At 39.9% G+C, this 12542-nt stretch overlaps 1 pseudogene; it reads left to right on the forward strand.

The window, feature by feature from the left end:
* The first annotated feature begins 2636 nt into the window (after positions 1-2636).
* Positions 2637-12542, forward strand: part of LOC132867588 (uncharacterized) — a 125587-nt pseudogene continuing 115681 nt past the window's right edge.

A 12542-nucleotide genomic window follows, 5' to 3' on the forward strand; every position in this document is an offset into this window, starting at 1 on the left:
TGACTATTCACTGTATTTTTATTATTTACTATTTACTGTTTGATGATGTCAAACTCTTAAGAAGGCAAGAAACTCGTCCACTAATTAACTTTTGACAAGGCACATCTGTTAATTGAAAAGCTTTCCAGGTGACTACCTCATGAAGCTGGTTAAAGGAGATACGCAGAACTTTTATTTTTAAATAAATTTCTCAGTGGCTAGTATCTCCATCCTTGACTCTTGTATGCTGCATAAATGGGAATTAAAAAATATATATTTTTGAGAGTTAAACTCGACCGCAAAGTTAGCATTCGAGCTGCCCCACTGAGCCAGCCAGCCCTGAGCGCGTAACGTCACAGCAGGAACCGGTTTTAAGGCCGAGGCCTTTTACAGCTATAGACCAAAGTCATATAAATAAAAATTTATGGTGAAAGTAAGAAATACCGGCTTGCTCAACTAAGACTGATTTGACTTCATTGATTGTGGGTTGACTTTCATTAAAACAGGATAGGTGTTATAACTTATGCAACATACATGTATATGCATGCATTTTCACTGATAAAATGTAAAAGGCTAATTAAATAATCAGATGAACTGAGACATTCTGAAGCAAATTAAATAATCTTATACCGGTAACTTAAACACATAATACAAGTTACATGTATTAATCTAAATGGAGTTAAACAATGTGTTGTTTTTTTTATCCAAATGAGATTCGGAGCTTACCCGTCTGTGTTCTCGCTTCTTGAAGGCCAATCTTGTGGCCGATTGTTTTTGAAACAATCTGACTTTCAGTTGTTTGTTCAGTTCTCCGTTCATTCACTTATTCCATGTAAGGGCGAGATGGCAGCAATATCCAGTGGCTGCTCCACTCATTCACTGTTTTCTTCATACTGTGTATTCCGCCATTACTGCTGGGCTCAGGCAATTACTAAAACCCGGGAAGGAACGGGACGTCACCGGTTTTAACAACAACTGGGGGGAGGTCACAGCCCGAGCGATATGTCCCGTCCTGTTCCATCCCAGGTTTTAGCAACAACCCTCGGCTCACTCCAGGAGAACTGGTGCAACTGAACTTACTTTCCTTTTTAAAATAAATAAATAAAATACTTTCCTTTCCCTGTAGTTTTCTTTTTCTTTAATTGTTGGTACCGCTCCCTCTTTCAATACGGGCTTATAGCCAACGCTCCTCAACAGATCAGAGGTTTCGTACGAGTCTTCATTAAAATGTGCAGAGCAGAGGAGAGACCACTTCGTAGGCGCCCAATGTGCCTGTGAACTTCTTGCAAAATGGGTCCAAATCTTTGCAGTTTGAACATTCTTGGGCCATGAATGCAATGTAAATCCAGCTTTTGTCATGTTGCTGTACCGGCCAGCAACACATCTACGTGGCATGGTGATAAATTAGCTCAAAATGGAGGATCAGAGTTGCAGTCAGCTCTGTGTTTTAGTATAGCGATAATGGCGATGAGACCGATAGACTTCCTGCTGTGACATTACGGACATCAAGGTCATTCACTCAGACTGCTACCTATATAAATCACTTTAATCATAAAAATTACGATATTATATTTATTGTTAACGCTTAAAACTATTCCTGTGCCATTCTTGAGGTCTCAAGGCATTTATAAACGAAAGTGAGGCCATAGCTCTGCGTATATGCTTTAAGATAATGCCAATAGTGTGTGCAAAGTGTCATCAAGGTAAACACTGGCTACTTTGAAAAATCTAAAATATGAAAAATATTTATTTTTTTTAAAGCTTTTTTGTTTACCACATAATGTGTTATTTCATAGTTTTAATGTCTTCATATTGTTCTACAATGTAGCAAATAATCAAAATCCAGAATAGCCTATGAATGAGTAGGGTGTACAAACTTTTGATGAGCACTGTATGTAAACAAAGTTGTCCTCTAAACAATATAAACAATATTGTGGGTGGTAGAAAAGGGCAACTGGACTTGCTTGAAGATTCTTGAAAACGTTTCACCTCTCATCCGAAAGGCTTCCTCAGTTCTGTCTGACTAATAAGGAGTATCAGATATTTATCCTCTCTTGGATCAGAATCAGAATCAGAATTCTGATGACAAGCTTATCTAAAGGCCAATTTATGCTGACAACCCAGTCCTCGCAGACGGTGTCGCAGACAGTGTCTGCGTAGCCCCCCCACCTTCGCAGACACTCTGCGCGCACCTCCCAAAAATTGTGACCACCACAGAAGCCTCGCAGACAGCGCCGCAGACAAGAGGGCTCTGATTGGTCCACTCTACCCGCTGTACACGCACTTCCGCTTCCCTACTTTCCCGGTTTGTTTTGTTTTCACGACCGGCATTTTTTAAAAACACGAGTGAAGATGGAGCAGCATGAAGAGTGGTTGATTGAGGAAGTGAGGAAGTACGTACATCTATACGACTCCAGTTCTAGTTATTATAAAAAAAAAAGTTCTAGTCATTATAAGTAACCGGAGGATAAACACTCCACTAACCACACCAACCAACTACTCCTAGCGACTTCGCGCCCCCTTGCGTTGTGCCAGTGAATAACATCGTGCACGCCTATTCCCCCGCTCAACAATAAATTACAACTGTCTGCGAAAAGCTATCTGCGAAAGCCTTGTCGCAAGAGCATGCAGAGGCCTTAAGGTGTCGTTGAGACATCATGTTGGTTTGGGTCACTGGAGGCTGGGTGTGAACGGCGAGTCATTAGGGTGATCAAAGGATTGCCCATTAGGGTGATCAATGGAAAGCTGACTCTCTCTGTCCTCCTGTGAGTCACCGAAAACAGCTGGGTCTTGGCGTACACCCAGCCATCTGGGAAGAGTGCCCAAGACCGCATTGTAGATGGTTGATAAATGATGTTAGACCCCCACCTCTGTTCAGTGATGGCCGTTCCAGGTTGACAAAAATGGCTTCTTTAACTCCCCGCTCATACCAACGATCTTCTCTGGCTAAAATGCGTACATTACAAGCCTGAAATGAGTGTCCTTTGTTGTTAAGATGAATGTAGACAGCCGAGTCCTGGCCTGAGGAGCTGGCTGTCCTGTGTTGAGCCAAGTGCCTGTGAAGTGGTTGTTTTGTTTCCCCAATATATGAATCCGTGCATTCCTCACTACACTGAATTGCATACACTACATTGTCCTGTTTGTGTCTGGGTATTCTGTCCTTAGGGTGGACCAGTTTCTGCTTCAGGGTGTTACTGGGTCTGAAATGTACCGGAATGTTGTGTTTTTAGAAGATCCTCCTGAGTTTCTCAGATAGACCAGAAATGTAGGGAATGACAATGTTCTTGCGTTTGTTCCTGTTATCATCCTTGTCCATTATGTTCCTTTTTATGCTCTTTAGGAAAGCCCAGTTGGGATAACAGTTGGGATTACAGTGCTTCAAAGACACTGGAACATCACCATCCTTCCTGCTGACAAAAGGAGATGCACAGTGGTGCTAAACACAGCGGACTACCACTCCAGCAGCCGGTTTCACTAAAGTAGTTTAGACTGGTCTATGGGTTAAGATTGGTCTTTCTTTATAGACCAGTCTAATGCAAGTAAGACAGTTTCACAAAAGTTAAGACTAATTTTTTAAGTCTAATTTTAGGCTTAAAAAGTAAGACACACTCCCCCCAGTCTAATATGGGTCTAAGGGCTATGTCCATCACAGCGTAGAGGACAGAGAGGATGAAGAGGACCAGCAAGGAGCTGGTCGATTTGTGCGCCAAATGTATGTGGAGAGAATCTTCAGTGCACAAGACTGACCAATCTCCAACAGAAACTAAAGACCACTTGCATTGTGTGTTAGCGAAATAGTGTGTGAATCAGTGTGTGTGTGTGTTATTATTATTATAGTGTTGTTCTTGTTATTGTGTTCTTGTAATTACTATTATTATTATTACTATTGTTACTATTATTACTAGACATACTTTCTTAAATGAATAAAATTTAATTAAAAAAAGTCAAGCCATAAGTGCCATCAATGTCAATAACTACAAGAAAGCTTGAAATTTTAAGGCAGTGAAGTACATTGCAAGTATGTAATACACAAATTTAGGCTATTATAATCTAACTATAAAGTATTCAATAAAGAACAAACAGTGTAATGCCAGCTTATTCATTTTATTACTTATAAATAATATAAATATATATACATAATATAAATATGTCAATTCATTTATGCGTATAATTACATCACCACTCATCAGTTCTCTCTCTCTCTCTCTCTCTCTCTCTCTCTCTCTCTCTCATATACACACACACACACACACACACACACACACACACACACACACACACACACACACACACACAACTACATCACTCCTCCATCTGCGCGGCCATCGTGGGTGGTGGTGGTGGCAGATGTCTGGGAGTCCTCCACAACCGGTTCAGGGATCAAGGAAACTTAAAAAAAAAAAATCAGACCAAGGTTTTCATTATTAGAAACTGTAGTCACACCACAACATAGTATTTAGGTCAGCTTGTTCCAAACATCTTTCTTTACGTGTACTACCTACTGTAGCAGAATTTAAATCTATGTTGGTCAAACCAATGACTGTATAGTCTATGGGTCAAACCTATGTTCCATCGTTTAGTAACAGACCTTGGTATCAACCGAGTGGAATAGCTATTTCGCCATCGCAAGGTAACTGTAGCTTAGCTCAGTGCTGTGGGAACATAATCTCCCCTACTGTTTATGCTGAAATGACAATAAAACCCCACTTGACAATGTTTATAACTTAAACAAGACTCTACCTGTAATTTCCTCCTGATCGGTAGGCTCTTTGTGTAGTGTCACATCCGCGCAGGTACTGGGTGATGACAACTCCGAGGGTGAAGGAGCCTCAGCTTCAACGTTGCTAGCAACATTGCTAAGGGAGTTGCTGCTGGGTCTGGTGAAGCCGGTTACTCCGCTCTCCTTTCCTCCTTTCACTCCCCAGAATAAGGGCGACTCATCGCCATAAATGTTGATGACCATTTCAGTGGTTACTTTTAGTTTCTTCAAACCCCCTCCTCCAGTGGGGGTGTTTTTACGTTTGAAAATTTCTTTTTTTGCTTCTTGGACCATATTTTTAAACCGTTTCTGCACGGCAGCAACATCTCTTCTAGCAGATGGATTAACGCTATTCACAGACGATGTTATTTTTTCCCCACACTTCATGTTTTTTCTTATTGCTACATTCTTCGCTGAATTTGCCTAATAAAACGTCTTTGTAGGAATTAAATTCCTCTAATATAGCCAGATTTTCCGAGTGGCTAAACGGCACCGAACGACCACTGTCCGCCATTTTTTTTGTTTTGAAAAGAGTCTTAAAATACCCACAATCCTTTGCAGCATAGTACGACTTAAGATAGTCGGAGTCTTAACTGCTTTGTGCAACAGTATTATGTTAGACGTCTATGCTAAGCCCGACTATACCCACTGTCTAAGTTAAAGTCATAGTCTAACTTAGTGAAACCGGCTGCAGGATGACCAGTCTCCTCAGTGATACAACCACTTATGAAACATTGAGGAGGGACCCCACAAGTGGTTACAAAAGGAAAGTTGTTAGCTGTCTGCAGAGGTGGAAAAACCCGGGTGCAGAAAGTAAAAACCCTGCCACATTTTTGCTCCAGCCAATTCAATGAACCAGCTGATCCTAATTACCACATCCCCTAAGCCAGGTTGATGAGCTAATTGGTGAAATCACCTGTGTTGAGAGCACTGGCAGAAGGAAAACCTAAGCAGGACTTTTACTTTGTCAATCCAGTTTTTCCACCTCTGGCTGTCTGCAACAACTAGAAAAGGACCAAGCCATCAACCGATCTCTTTACTACAGATTGTACCCTGGGGAAGCCGTGCCGCTCATATACGGACTCCCCAAGATTCACAAAGAAGGAGCTCCACTCAGACCTATCATCAGCAGTATAAACTCAGTCACATATAACATTGCCAAACACCTAGCCACCATCTTGGCTCCTCTGGTTGGGAATACACCATATCATGTCAAAAATTCCCAAGATTTTGCTACTAAAGTTGCAGACCTCAAACTAGGTTCAGATGAAACCATGGTTTCCTATGATGTCACTTCTCTGTTCACCTGCATTCCCACCACAGAAGCAGTTGAATCTGTAAGAAAACGACTCCTTCAGGATAGCTCCTTACTGGATAGAACGAACCTCACCACGGATCAGATTTGCACCCTGCTTGACCTCTGCCTGACTACCACTTATTTCCAGTTTAATGAAAGTTTCTACAGACAGAAACATGGATGTGCCATGGGCTCACCAGTGTCCCCTATTGTGGCCAATTTATACATGGAGGAAGTGGAACATATAGCTTTGACCACTTTTGCAGGAGTTGCTCCCAGTCATTGGTTTAGATACGTGGATGATACCTGGGTTAAAATCAAAATCCATTAGGTGGAAGCTTTCTCGAAACACATCAATGCAGTGGAAAGCAACATCAACTTCACTCAGGAGGATGCCAGTGGGAATAATCTAGCCTTCTTGGATTGTGATGTACACATTAGACAAGACAGAAGCCTTAGTATCGAGGTCTATCGGAAACCCCCCCACACAGACCAGTACCTACTTTTCGACTCTCACCACCCACTGGAACATAAATTGGGGGTCATTAGGACCTTGCAACACAGGGCTAAGAACATTCCTACAACGATAGAGGGAAAAGAGAAGGAGCAGAATCATATCAAGAAAGCATTTCAGAATTGCGGTTATCCCAACTGGGCTTTCCTAAAGAGCATAAAAAGGAACATAACGGACAAGGATGATAACAGGAACAAATGCAAGAACATTGTCATTCCCTACATTTCTGGTCTATCTGAGAAACTCAGGAGGATCTTCTACAAACACAACATTCTGGTACATTTCAGACCCAGTAACACCCTGAAGCAGAAACTGGTCCACCCTAAGGACAGAATACCCAGACACAAACAGGGCAACGTAGTGCATGCAATTCAGTGCAGTGAAGATTGCATGGACTCATATATTGGGGAAACAAAACAACCGCTTCACAGGCGCTTTGCTCAACACAGGAGAGCCAGCTCCTCAGGCCAGGACTCGGCTGTCTACATTCATCTTAACAACAAAGGCCACTCGTTTCAGGATTGTAATGTACGCATTTTAGCCAGAGAAGATCGTTGGTATGAGTGAAGAGTTAAAGAAGCCATTTTTGTCAACCTGGAATGGCCATCACTGAACAGAAGTGGGGGTCTAAAACATCATTTATCAACCATCTACAATGCGGTCTTGGGCACTCTTCCCAGACGGCTGGGTGTACGCCAAGACCCAGCTGTTTTTGGTGACTTACAGGAGGACAGAGAGAGTCAGCTTTCCATTGATCACCCTAACGGGCAATCCTTTGATCACCCTAATGACTCGCCGTTTACACCCAGCCTCCAGTGACCCAAACCAACATGATGCCTCAACGACACTTTAGATGAGCTTGTCATCAGAATTCTGATTCAAGCAAGTCCAGTTGCCCTTTTCTACCACCCACAGTTTACTATGACCTGGATGATTGAGAATCTTCACAGACATATAAACAATATTCCTTTAAACAATGATAGCCACGTTTGCACCTACTGGTTCCTAAAGTGAACTAAGACTGCATTATTAGTGAGTCCAGATTGGTCAAAAGTGAAACGCATCATTCAATAAACCCTTCACCCAGTGATTGTTGGGATGATGCAACACGCGCTCTTTCATGCTTTTGCTTGTTGTATTGCTCTCATTTTCTCAGTAGATGGCTATACCACCCACTGCGAGCCCATCACTGTGTAAGACAATCGGACATCGCTGGCAATGAGGTGACATTTTGGTATATTAAAGCCATTCAAAGGGAACAAAAAAAGAGAAAGAAATAAAAAGAAGAGAGAGAAAGAGAGAGAGAATGAAAACCACATAATAACAAGAAAATGTTGGGGAGAAAAGAAAGCCCATCAATAAATCAAACACAATTTCCTGCAAAACAGGAATGAAGACTTTTGTATTTCCCTTATTTTGAGCTGACTGCGATTAACCATTGACACTTGGATTGACAGGGAAGTGAAAGTATACAGTCAGTACCATCCAGAGAAGAAAGATTATTAAAAGAAGTGACAAACAACAACAACAAGGAGATAAGAACTATATAATAGAGAGGAAAATTTTGAAAGTGTGAAAGAGAAAAAGGAGCAAAAACTCAGCCACTCAGAGATCATGAGGCATAAATATGTAGACTGAACAGTAGTAACTTTTGAGGTACTGGTACGTGAGTGTTAAGGCTATATTACATGCTCTATGTGCGATCATATATAGAGGATATTACACAGTTGCACGAAAATATAAAGTTTATCATTGAGTGGTGAAAATATTTTCAACATGAGATGATAAACTTCAAATCTTCACCCCACCATATAATATTCTTATATTATCAGGACATGTCCACAAAAAAAACAATGCAAGTTAATCAAAATAATTTTAATTTTGAACTGGTTCGCTATTTTGACAATGCGTGTCTCGTCAGTGGGAAAACGCTGGGAGTGACATCATCGGAGTGAAATATCGGGAATTATTATACATACATGACACTTTTTCCATGGAATAAAAACGTGTTTTATTCCCTTCTAGCGGGTTTCATTCATTTGGTTTGATAGCATGCAATATTGTTAACATATCGCTTATCTTGCGTGTATTATGTCACTTTACCCAATATGGTTTACGATATTGCATGGTTGTCAAGACAACATGATGTCACATGTTGGAGCTGATGTGAATATCCAATGAGAAAGTTTTCTGTTGCGCATGCACACAATCATTTCTGTGTTTGCCAGGAAAGAGAAAGACTTGCTGAACATCTGAAAGGCTACCAAAACTTCATTAGATATTCTTCATGCATAATTACAAGAGAAAAACATACCAACGGACATCAAAAAACTGGAAAAGAGACAAGTTGGAGATGTAAAACGTCTGCACTAGTAAGCGACTGTGACAATTTATAAACAAGCATGGCTGCCAGGTTTGCTTCGTTAACTTACTTACTTAATCCTCTTCGTGTATGGATGTGCATAAGGCTGCCACCAGAGCTCGCCACCATGGTCTGTCAGAAGCACACTTCTCTAGGTAACCTCAGGTCCATCCCTGCTCCTTCATCTCCTTTTCCACAGTCCTCCTCCAGGTCTCTTTTGGTCTGCCCCTGTTTCCCCGGCCGTCTGGAGTCCATCTGAGGGCTACTCTCTGTAGTGACGCTGGTGGCATGCACAGCACGTGTCCAATCCATCTCTATCGGCCCAGTTGAACTTCTTGTGTGATGGATTTTGTTGAAGTTTTTCAGTGCAGTTCAGCACTGGAAATAGTGTTTGGCCAAAAGATTTTCAGAATTCTTCTGAGGCAGCAGTTCTGGAAAACTTCCAATTTGTGGCTGATGGTCTTGGTCATTTTCCATGATTCTGAGCCATACAGGAGAGTGCTCAGGATGTTGCTTTTGAAGAGCTGCTGCTTCATTAAATACAGAAGATTTTGAGAGAATTTTGGCTGCCAGGTCACTCCATTGTGTGTAGTTGTCGATGTTGATTTTAAAAGTAACTAAGTAAATTACACAGGGAAATGAATACTTAAGTGTGGGTGAAAAATACTGTGGTGAGCGTGCATGGAAAAAGAATCTGGAGACAGAAATCTTAGTTTCTCAGTCATTAGCCTGTGCTACTTGCTCTCAATAGCACTGGCTTGACTGCTTTATTAGCATTCGCTAACACTACTGATGAACGCTACACCGGCTGGAAGGTGATTGCACTGCACGCTAACAGCACCGAGTCACGAGTAAGCTAGCATTGGCCTTTGAGCATGCTGATATGAAGAGAGCATATAATAATAATAATAATAATAATAATAATAATAATAATAATAATAATGGCTTTTTCCATGGTATATAAGACATATTCAATTCAGCAAGCATGATATTGAATGAGTTGAAGACGAGTTCAACATCATGCTAGCTGAATGGACTATATCTGATATACCATGAAAAAAGCCAGCCATTATTATTAAAGTATGTCACAGTTGCCGTTCTTGATCTCCTGGATGTAATTCGTAGGCAAAATACTCGTGTCCATATTATATAAACTAATATATACTGACATGTCTTGGTGCTATCATGCCCATGTATCTGTAAGGTGTTCCTTTGTGGGCATTAAATTGTTAGCTTGTATAAAGCTGAAAAATAATCTGCATCTAGGATTGAATTGTTTGATTTGGTTTTTATGTGAAAATGAGTTTTGTTGAATTAATAAATGGTCCTTAGAAAGTAGAGGTTCAGCCAGAATTTTATGGTAAGTTCATATCTTTGCATAATTACCTTTGCCAACTTTCTTTGTTTGTCTGTTCCCAACGTAACTCAAAAAGTAGCAAACAGATTTGAATGAAATTTGGAGGAAAGGTGAACCATGAGCCAAAGAACAATTGCTTAGATTTTGATGTAAATCTGGATATGTATGTGGATCCAGGACTCTTTTGTCTTTTCTCAACGTAAATCAAAAAGTTGTGAATGGATTTGGATGAAATTTGGTGTACAGCTTTACTATTATCCTAGGTTCAAGTGATTTGATTTTGATATTGATAATATGTAGCTTGTCAGAGGTATGCACTCTACCAAATGCCCTTCTAGTTCAAATAAGGTTTCATTTTATACCAACAATCCCTAGCTGCATCAGCCAAGCCACAAAACAGCACAACAGATTTAATGAAAGCAAACAGTGTGTAGGTTTTTTTTAAATATTTAAACCTCATGTTTTTCTCACATCATTTTCCAAGTATGGTCGCAATATAATCAGAAATGGTTCGATCCTAGTGTCCTCCATTTTGGCGAAGGAAAGAAGCAATATGACAAAATCGTTCATGATTTCTTGAAACTGTAAAAAAAAATAACTGGCTGCTGGCTTAGTAATCATACTTTCAATGATATTTGTTCATATTCAAGATTGCTTTCCTATTTGTCATGCAATGCACTTTCATTTCAGTTATGCCTGCTGAGTTTTCTGTAATACATTCATCAGAATCACAGTAAGCTTCATCCACACACATGCTGAGACATGGCAGAATGAATGAAAGACTGACAGAAATTATTTAAAAAAGGCAGGAGAATTGTTCCTGAAAATGAACAAGATGAAATGAAACAATGAAATGACCTGTTTTATTTTAATATGAGTCCAATAAAATGTTAACACTTCATGTACCTCATCACACTGTATACCTGCCATTAATTCATTTAAAAAGGTTTACAGCAAACTTAATGCTCTTGTAGAAGATATGACTTGCAGATGTTGGGTAAATCCATGTGCAAGAGGTGTAAAAAAAAAAAGCCAAAACAAAATACCCCCCCCCCCCCCCAAAAAAAAAAAAAAAAAAAAACAGGCCAGGGTCAAATACAACAATATCCAATACACAAAAAGGAAAATTTAATTAAGTAGAAAGCTCAAGAACAGTCAAAACAATATAATTTGCTCAGAATATGAATGCAAAGTCTTGCCACGACCTTTTTTCAGTGAGGGCATGATTGCATGTGCTTTATATCGTCTGTGAACAAGAAGTGGTGGAAGTATCTTCGTATTCAGGGACAGGGTTCTCTGTACGCACAGAGGTGTAATACTGCTGGCAGATGTGACCATTTTCTTCTTCTTCATTTTGTTCTTACATGTTTAATATTCCCTGAGACATACTGTAAGCTCACTGATAAATTTATTCATGCTTTATCTTGTGTTTTTCTGATAAAAATTTATTCAGTTTCAATGGCATTTGAACCAAGTGCAAAAGAAATGCACTTTGACATGCCTCAAACTGCTCCAAAGTCTCAGAGATCTGTAAAGAGCATACAGAGGTTCATTTTAAATGCCATGAAAGCAGTCAAACTAAAGGGCAAATAATGGTGTGTGTATATATATATATATATATATATATATATATATATATATATATATATATATATATATATACACACACAGAGTTAGGTCCATAAATATTTGGACAGAGACAACATTTTTTTAATTTTGTTTCTGTACATAACCACAATGAATTTTGAACAAAACTATTCAGATGCAGTTGAAGTTCAGACTTTCAGCTTTAATTCAGTGGGTTGAACAAAATGATTGCATAAAAATGTGAGGAACTAAAGCATTTTTTAAACACAATCCCTTCATTTCTGGGGCTCAAAAGTAATTGGACAAATTAAATAATTGTAAATAAAATGTTCATTTCTAATACTTGGTTGAAAACCCTTTGTTGGCAATGACTGCCTGAAGTCTTGAACTCATGGACATCACCAGATGCTGTGTTTCCTCCTTTTTAATGCTGTGCCAGGCCTTTACTGCAGCGGTTTTCAGTTGCTGTTTGTTTGTGGGCCTTTCTGTCTGAAGTTTAGTCTTTAACAAGTGAAATGCATGCTCAATTGGGTTGAGATCAGGTGACTGACTTGGCCATTCAAGAATATTCCACTTCTTTGCTTTTATAAACTCCTGGGTTGCTTTGGCTTTATGTTTTGGGTCATTGTCCATTTGTATTATGAAACGCCGACCAATCAGTTTGGCTGCATTTGGCTGGATTTGAGC

The sequence above is a fragment of the Neoarius graeffei genome, chromosome 19 (genome assembly GCF_027579695.1).
Source record: "Neoarius graeffei isolate fNeoGra1 chromosome 19, fNeoGra1.pri, whole genome shotgun sequence".
NCBI lineage: Eukaryota > Metazoa > Chordata > Actinopteri > Siluriformes > Ariidae > Neoarius > Neoarius graeffei.